The sequence below is a fragment of the Trachypithecus francoisi genome, unplaced genomic scaffold, assembly GCF_009764315.1.
Source record: "Trachypithecus francoisi isolate TF-2019V2 unplaced genomic scaffold, Tfra_2.0 Lachesis_group15, whole genome shotgun sequence".
In the NCBI taxonomy this organism is placed as follows: Eukaryota; Metazoa; Chordata; class Mammalia; order Primates; family Cercopithecidae; genus Trachypithecus; species Trachypithecus francoisi.
In genome coordinates this window covers 43,757,035-43,765,977 of record NW_022681460.1, presented here as the reverse complement: position 1 = coordinate 43,765,977, position 8,943 = coordinate 43,757,035, and the positions used below count along the sequence as shown (strand labels likewise).

Sequence of the window (8,943 nt, the reverse complement as noted above, 5' to 3'; positions counted from 1 at the left end):
AACCCGAGGGACCCAGATTTTAAGAGGGCTTAAAACAGAGTGGCTCTCGAAATATGACACAATTCACCTTTCAGTGGTACTTGGTGATCACTTTACTAAAAATGTTCGCTTCACATTGATCTAGAAGTCATTTATACTAGTTTTCACTATATCTCATTTACTAGTTTATATTTTATTTGATTCCCAGTTTTAAAAATGTAGGTGTGTAAAAAAAACCAAAAACAAAAAAACATGGTTTATCTCCCTGCCACCCCAGTTTCACTAATGAGCATTGGATTCAAGTTCTTAAAAAACTAACTTTTTATTTACACTCTGCCTTATTTCACAGAAAAGACTTAAGGAGGTCTATAAAGATGCATACATTTTGGTAACATAAAATACATTTTAATAAATTGGGGGAAAATCAAAGAGAACATAGGGAAATAAGTTGGAAACAGATAGGATAATATATGCCATCCGTGCACACACTCTTGCTGGAAGCAGCTCACAATTGGACTCCAAGTTGAGTTTTTGAATTCTATGTAAGCCAAACAATGTAGACCTCATTTTTTTCACCTAAAAACTGGTGAGAAAAAATGTTTACCAGATACTTACCTAGGATAAATAGAAATAATATCAAATAATTTTTAAATGGCTATGACTCCTTTAAAGGAAAGACAAAGGCTTATATTGTAAAGACTCTTGCTGCTTTCCACCGCCCCTTTACCCTCTACCCACCACCACCGACCTTCCCATCCTCAAGGTCTAATTTCTCAGTAACAGAGGAAAGTGTCAATTATATACAGAAATTCTCATCTGCTTTTAAAAAATTATTAGGGCCATCAAGTTGTGCACTGCCAAACTCTAGAGAGTACTATTCACAGACTACATGCCAGAAATTCTAAAAATTAGGAAACACAACATAAAAATTGGAAAAACTCTTACAAATAATATAAGAAGAGCATAAACTGTATCTTAATTACATAGCAATAACACCTGTTAACACTTTGTTTCCTTCCAGTTTTATTTTTATAGGACAAATTCCTAAAAGAGAAATTCTTGTGTCAAAAGATATGAAGTGTTTAAAACTCCTGAGATGTTTTGCCCAATTACCCTCTGATCTGTAGTTTATATGAATGGCTATTTCAGTACACCTTTGTTATTTTATGGTCTCATTTCCTCATTTATTACATGAAGATAATATTACCTTACATTAATGATATTAATATATGACCTCGGGTTCCTCATTCATACAACGAAGATAATAATACCTAGCAATAACCCTATTTCCTCACAGGATTGTTACAAGTGTTAAATAAGTTCGTAGTATATAAAGTACTTAAGGCAATGTCATGCATATTTTTGCTATTATTATTTGCAAATTTGGTAAGTAAAAGCAGTTCATTTTATTTTGTTTTTAGTTATTAAGAATATGGAATGTATTTTCATATATTTATTAAACATTTTTATGTCTTCTTTCACGAATTGTCTATTCATATCTTTAGCACAATTTCCTAATAAGTGTTTGATTATTATTTATGTGCTCTATATACTAAGGATATTAACTCTATGTCTGGCATAAATGTTTTAAATATTTCCCTCAGTTCTTTGTCGTTTAATTTTCATTATTTATTTTTTTACATATAGACATTTAAGTTTGTTATTAAATCAAATAACTAACCTGTATGTACAGGTTTTCTTTTTCTTTTTTCTTTTTATATTTAGGAAGTGTATTAATTTTCTGTGGCTGATATAGCATATTCCCACAAACTGGGTGACTTAAAACAACAGAAATTTACCTCTCATGCTTCCTAAAGCTAGAAGTCTAAAATCAAGATCTTGGTAGGGTTGGTTCCTTCTGGGGGCTGTGAGAGAGAAACTCTTCCATGCTTCTCTCAGAGCTCTTGGTGCTATCGGTCATTCTTGACATTGCTTGGCTTGTAAATGCATCACTCCAGTTTCTGCCTCCACTTTTATATGGTTTTCTCCCCTGTATATCTGTGACTCTGTGTCCAAATTTCCCTCTTCTTATATGGACACCAGTCATATTGGATTTAGGACCCATCTCAATTCAATATAACCTCATCTTAATCTCTGCTGATGTAATCTGCGGAGACCAAATGACGTCGCATTCATAGGTACAGGTAGATACAAATGTTTAGAAATAATATCAGATTATTCAGCCTAGTACAGGAAGTAATTTTATATTTCAAAATCACGAAAGTATTCAGCTATATGTTCATTTATGTATGTGTTTATTTATTTTTACATTTATTTCTTTAATGTATCTGGATCTCCAATGTTTTTCTGATATAATTAGTAACTAATTAATTAGACTGAAGTACATTACCTTGAAATTTAAGAGTCCTCCCATTTTTTTCAAGCGGTAAGGTAAAGGTAAAATACCAAATGTACCATTTAAGTCAAACCTTAGAAGTTTCACACACAGAGAAAAAATAAAGTATTTTAAAAGGGTAATTTGATGACTGAGAACTTGCTTAAAATTATCTGGCTTGATTTTTATTGCCTATTACAAAATAAGTATTCCTTACATTGGAAATCTTCATATTTACTAGATAATCCTCATGCTTCCCTTCCAGGGATTTACATCGTTTTATACAGATGAAATTATGCCCTAATTTATCAGGTGCTGCTCAGCTAAAGAGAAGATATTTGTATCGCGGAAAGCAGTTCAGCATTTTATTTATTTATTTATTTTTTTTGGTCCTCAATTACCCTATCTGTTTGCTTTCATGTCACATTTTCTCTGAGATCCAGCTTTCAGATGCATGAATGCTCCACCCAGTGCTTTGACTTTATTCATTTCCATATTTATCCCTCCTCATCCTGGAGTGGTTGTACTGATAGGACCCTGTTTGTTTGCCATATACTTTTCCAATAGTCACATTTGATTCTTTAGTGATTATCAATTATATTAGCTTCCAACAAGTTTCCTTCTTAGGTTGCCTTACTGTCTATGTAATGTTACAGTCCGCAATGCCTTGTGCTTTGATTCTCCACAATGTAAAGAACACATATATTTTGGCCACTAAGACTATGATCCTCTCTATCCTCCCTGAAATATCTATGCATAAACTGGTATGCTAATTTATCCCATATCAATTATCTCTTTTCTGGAGACCTGTGCACGTCTACTGAAGATTTTAGGTGGCCCTATACACCACTAAAACCTATTGCATTGAAGGCATTTTATCCACTGCAATATTTTCTGTGTTGTGTAAATGCCACTTAATGTAAAGTTTAAGCTGTTCTTTAAATTGATATATACATCCTATATTAATCCACCCAAAAGTGAAGTTGGAAAAATTGTTTTCCACCAGTTGGTAAAGATGCACAGATAAAAATATTCCTTCTGGATATGAATTTCTGGGTGCTGGGAAGAAATAAAACGAATAGACTAATATTAAATTAAGGAAATATCAAAACAATCTAATAAAAATTATTTTGTGGCAGAATGAATCACCATATCTATAGCTTGTATCTCATATATAGCTCAGTTTAGAATGTAAATGGCTAATCAACATTAGGACACATGGACATTAGAACTCATTGGGTGTTATTTTATGTATGAATATATGTAAATATTGTTATCATTGAACACAAAGTATACACAAGTACACCAGGCCCCATTCTATTTTGTGTCTGCAAGGCCACCAGCAAAACTGTCCCAGATGGAAATGTTATCATGAACTCTCTGGGCTCCCCTTAGTTTTTCTACATGATTGTTATCATCATTAAATAGTCCTAAGATCAGCTGGGGGTATTTCCCTTGAAACATACTTTTATTGGACCACCACTATAGTTGCTAATAGAGAACTTTGCTGCTGTGTGAGACAAGAGGTACTAATTAGAATATTTAGCCAAGAGATGTTAACAGATGTTAACAGGTTTCTGACCTGCAATCATTGCAATGAAGCCCTGGCTACTACCATGAACCATCTTTTTAATTCATCTGACAAATAATTATGTGGCACATACTGTGCACCAAATCCAATTCTAGGCATCAGTAAACAAAATAGAAAATGATTTTCTGTTCATATGGAATTTACTGTACAATACATCCTTTTCAATCCAAACTGTAAATTCCACAGCTTCCTAAGACTATTATTCCAAAAGGGATGTTAAGAATACAGAAAGGCTGGGCACGGTGGCTCACACCGGTAATCCCAGCACTTTGGGAGGCCAGGGGGTGGGGGCGGGTAACCTGAGGTCAAGAGTTTGAGACCACCCTGGCCAACATGGTGAAACTTCATCTCTACTGAAAAAACAAAAAAAGTACCTGGGCATGGTGGCACGTGCCTGTAGTCCCAGCTACTCTGGGAGTCTGAGGCAGGAGAATCGCTTGAACCCAGGAGGCGGAGGTTGCAGTGAGCCAAGATCGTGCCACTGCACCCCAGTCTGGGTGACAGAGAGAGATTCCATCTTAAACAAACAAACAAACAAAAAAAGAATAGCAGAAATAAACCCACTTTTTATTGAGATCCGGTAAGAATGACATTTTTTCATAAACTGGAATAGATATGAGGTCCCAATTGAGAAATGTAATAGGGTCTATATTAATATTATAATAACAGTGGAACAAAACTATTATAAGGTAGGGTGTTACTGCCACTGGGATGAAATGAATGTGAGGGCCATCTGGATTTTCTTTTGTAGCTGTTTAAGTCTAGTTCATTAATAGCAGAGCTTAAAAGCAGCCATGCATAGCACAAACTAGGCAGCTTTGGACTGTGCTTTCTCGAAGTTCTAGACCAAAGGTAAGAACAGTACCAAACCAAATACTGCATTCATTCAGTCTTTAATCTTTTTGTTCAACAGTGGAATGCTAAATGACAGGAGAATGCATCTTCATAAACAATAATGATTTGTGTCTCATGTCAGCTGCAAAGCCATCTAGAAACAAACCACAGCCTTGCTCAACTGAGCAGCTGCCATTTCCCTGGTCCTGCTTTTATTGTTGCAGAGCTGGGACACACAAACAATGGTCCTGTACCTGCTGCCAGGCCTGCCAGAATGATGATGGTGCTGTCATTCAGGCCAAGAGGAAGGGACTATAAAAACAGACACATGCCCTCACAAGCTCAGCTGCTCGCCTCCCTGGTGCTGCCGTCCTGCCAAACCTATGGCCAGTCCAGGTTGCCGCACAACTGTGCAGACCATTGCAGGAGACAGACAGATTCTCTGGGGAAGCGCAAGTAAATTTGGTCAGGTTGGACTCAGCTTCGTTAACTTCCTGTGGGAGAAAAAGTGTAGCCTGAGTGTTAGAGAGGGGCACATGTGGGACTCCCTAATGCACATGACTGTTCTCTTTGTCTTCTTCTTAAATTTTTATCTGTCAATTCCTTTCATCAACACAATGGTGATGAGATATAGCCTGTTTGCCATACCCAGAAGAGAAAGATAAGAGTCATTTATGAGAGCTTATATCTTCTCTTTGACTTTCTCCTCCTGGATGATTTAGGCTTTCACCACTACTTCTCTTGGGATGACTCTCCCAAACCATCAGTTCAATGTGGAATCCTGGAACTTTAGTGCTAAAAGTTGCCACTGAAATTGTCCTGTCCAACTTCCAAATGTTAAAGTTGAGAGAACTGAAGCTCTGAAATGGCAAATGATTTTCCAAGATTGTACAAAGAAGGGGCTAGTAAAATCAGATTAGAACCTGCCTCGACTCCCAATCTAGCGCTCCTTCCATGCTCCATATCCTCTCTAATGTCTCCTACAACATCTTGCCCTCTCCCCTTACTTTTATTTCTACAGTCGATTTTGTATTCCAAGTAGTTGTTAAGTTTCACACAGCTTTGTAATAGCTTCCTGGCTTATATCCCACCTGCATGCACAAATCTCTTCTAAGATAACCACTGCAGATTACATGTTTAAAATGTATTTTTAAATGCTCTATTTTTGTGATTATTTTAACTAAGGCTTCTTGTTGCCTTAAATGAGGTCAAAGTAGATCAAACCCACCTTGCCTGCCTATCTCCAAAAGGCTACTATGTCTCTCTTATTCTCTAGCCTAAACCGACAGTTCTCTGTTCTTACAATACTGCCGGTATTTTTCCACTTACTGCTCCTTCCGTCTGGAATGGCCGTTCAAAATCTCTGCCTGTCTATGTGCTCCCCAGCCTTTAAGACTCAGATCAGACATCACCTCTTCCATGAAGCCATCACTTAGGCCCCAAACTCTTCCCTCTGTGTTTTCCCATGATGAGTAATTCCTCTTTTGTATACCACATGAAAGTGTAGTTATTAGTGTATATATTTTATCCTTTCAAGTAGATTTATAATTTTCCTGTGCCTGAGATTCTGTCCCATACAGTCTTCTACTCCTGCACCCCCTCCCAACAGTATCTAACATAGTGCCTTGAATATAGTCAATGTTCAGGGATATTAATTGAATGTTATACTATTTGATCAAGGTCGGACAACAATATTTTTACCGTAGCTTAGAAAGTTCATTTTGGAGCTGGGCGTGGTGGCTCACGTCTGTAATCCCAGCACTTTGGGAGGCTCAGGTGGGTGGATCATGAGGTCAGGAGATCGAGACCATCCTGGCTAACACAGTGAAACCCTTTTCTACTAAAATTACAACAAATTAGGCCTTCATGGTGGTGGCTGCCTGTAGTCTCAGCTACTCGGGAGGCTGAGGCAGGAGAATTGCTTGAACCCGGGAGGTGGAGTTTGCAGTGAGCCGAGATCCCGCCACTGCACTCCAGCATGGGCACAGAGTGAGACTCCATCTCAACAACAACAACAACAAAAAAAGTTCATTTTCACTTTTCAAACTGTATCTATTGCATCATGGCATCTTGGAATTAGAAACCAAAGACCAAGGAAGATATTTAAAATTGTAGTAAAACATACATAACAGAATATCGACCTTTTTTTTTCTGTCCCTTATACTTTATTGGTCAACTCTAGGCCTGTGTGCAGCTGGGTGGGTTTGGAGGAGAGCATCATTATTCACCAGCTCCCAGGTGGAGGCCTGAGAAGGCCTTGGCCTAGCCTTCCAGGGTCCCAGACTGTGGACTTTGGAGGGGCAGATCAGGCCTTTCCTGGGTCAGCACAGGGCACACAGGTGACAGCACTGGTGGGCAGCCAGCACAGGCACCTAGGTAAGGGCACAAGCTCACTATCCCTTAGCCAGCCTAATTGTGTTTGGAGAAATACTCCTTGCTGTCATCCACGTTGGGCTTAATCGTGTCACTGCCAGGCTTCCAGCCAGCAGGACAAACTTTCGTGTGCTCTTCTGTGTACTGGAAGGCCTGGACCAGCTGCAGAGCCTCAAACACGGAGTGTCCCACAGGCAAATCATTAACAGTGATCTGGGAAGGACACCTCTGCCATCACTGATAAAGCGGCCCCTGTAGGCAATGCCCGCATCTGTTTTCAGCACGACATAATCCTCAGACAAGCCTCTGGTCATGTTAGCAAGCAGGGGGATGTTCAGGGGGCCCAAGTCTCCCTCCCTCTGGGGGTTGTTGATCCAAGCCAGGTGGGTGAACTGAGAGTCCACTGAGATGCCCAGCACTTCGCAGCCCAGCTTGCAGAAGTCCTCGGCATGGTCGCTGAACGCGATGATCTCCATGGGCCACACAAAAGTGAAGTGCAGAGGGTAGAAAAAGAGGACTACTTACTTCTCTGCAGTCCGACAGCTTCACTTCTTTGAAAGTGCCATCCACCACGGCGGTGGCGTTGAAGTCAGGGGCAGACTATCCCATGCACACGATTACAGAGGCCATGATTGAAAGCTGTGTAGGCTAAGGCTGGACTTACGGGCAACCAGACTCATGGACCCACGTTCTTAGCACCAAAATTGACCATCTTAACCATCATTTACAGGTAAAGTTCAGTGGTGTTAAGTACATTCATAATGTTATGTAATTATCACTACTATCCATCTTCAGAACTATTTTCATTTTGCAAAACTGAAACTCTATACCCATTAACCAATAACTCCCCATTCCGCTTTCCTCCCAGCCCCTGGAAACCATAATTCTAATATCAAATTCTATGAATCTGACTATTACAAGCACCACACATAAGTGAAATCATACAGTATTTGTCTTTTTGTGCTGGCTTATTTCACTTAGCATGATGACATCAAGGTTCATTAATATTGTAGCATGTGCCAGAATTTCCTTCTTTTTAAAGGCTGAATAGTGATTATATAGAGAGAATATTTTGAATATATATTATATATGTAATATTCCATTACACACACACACACACACACACACCACGTTTTAGTTATCCATTTATCCATAAGTGGACACTTGCCTTGCTTCCATTTTTGGCTATTGTAAATAACGTTGCTGTGAATATGGATATAAAAATATCTCTTTGAGATCCTGCTTTTAATTCTTTTGGTATACACACAAAAGTGGAATGGATCATATGGTAATTGTATTTTTAATTTTTTAAAGGAATCTCCATGCTGTTTTCTACAATTCTACATTAAAAAGTTGGATTCTAGGCTGGACATGGTGGCTCACATCTGTAATCCCAGCAGTTTGGGAAGCCAAGGTGGGTGGATCACGAGGTCAGGAGTTCAAGACCAGCCTGGCCAAGATGGTGAAACCCTTGTCTCTACTAAAAATATAAAAAATATTAGCTGGGTGTGGGGGCACGTGCCTGTAATCCCAGCTACTCAGGAGGCTGGGGCAGAGAATTGCTTGAATCCAGGAGGCAGAGGTTGCAGTGAGCCAAGGTTGCACCACTGGACTCTAGCCAGGGTGACAGAGTCAGACTCCGCCAAAAAAAAAAAAAAAAAAAGATTCTTTTAAAAAATCTTCCAAAAGTCTAACATGTAAGAGAATATCTGAAGTAAGAAATAACAGAAACTACAGGACTGCTATCTATCCAAGCTGCTTTGGTCAGATGAATCACAGCTGGTGTTCAGAAGCCAATTCACTGTAAAAAATATCACACACAGCCTTTGGT

The 8,943-nt window shown here is 38.9% G+C and overlaps 1 pseudogene; it reads right to left on the bottom strand.

Annotated features, from left to right (window-relative positions):
• Positions 1-7,128: 7,128 nt before the first annotated feature.
• On the bottom strand, positions 7,129-7,742 carry LOC117098017 (annotated as a pseudogene).
• Positions 7,743-8,943: the final 1,201 nt, after the last annotated feature.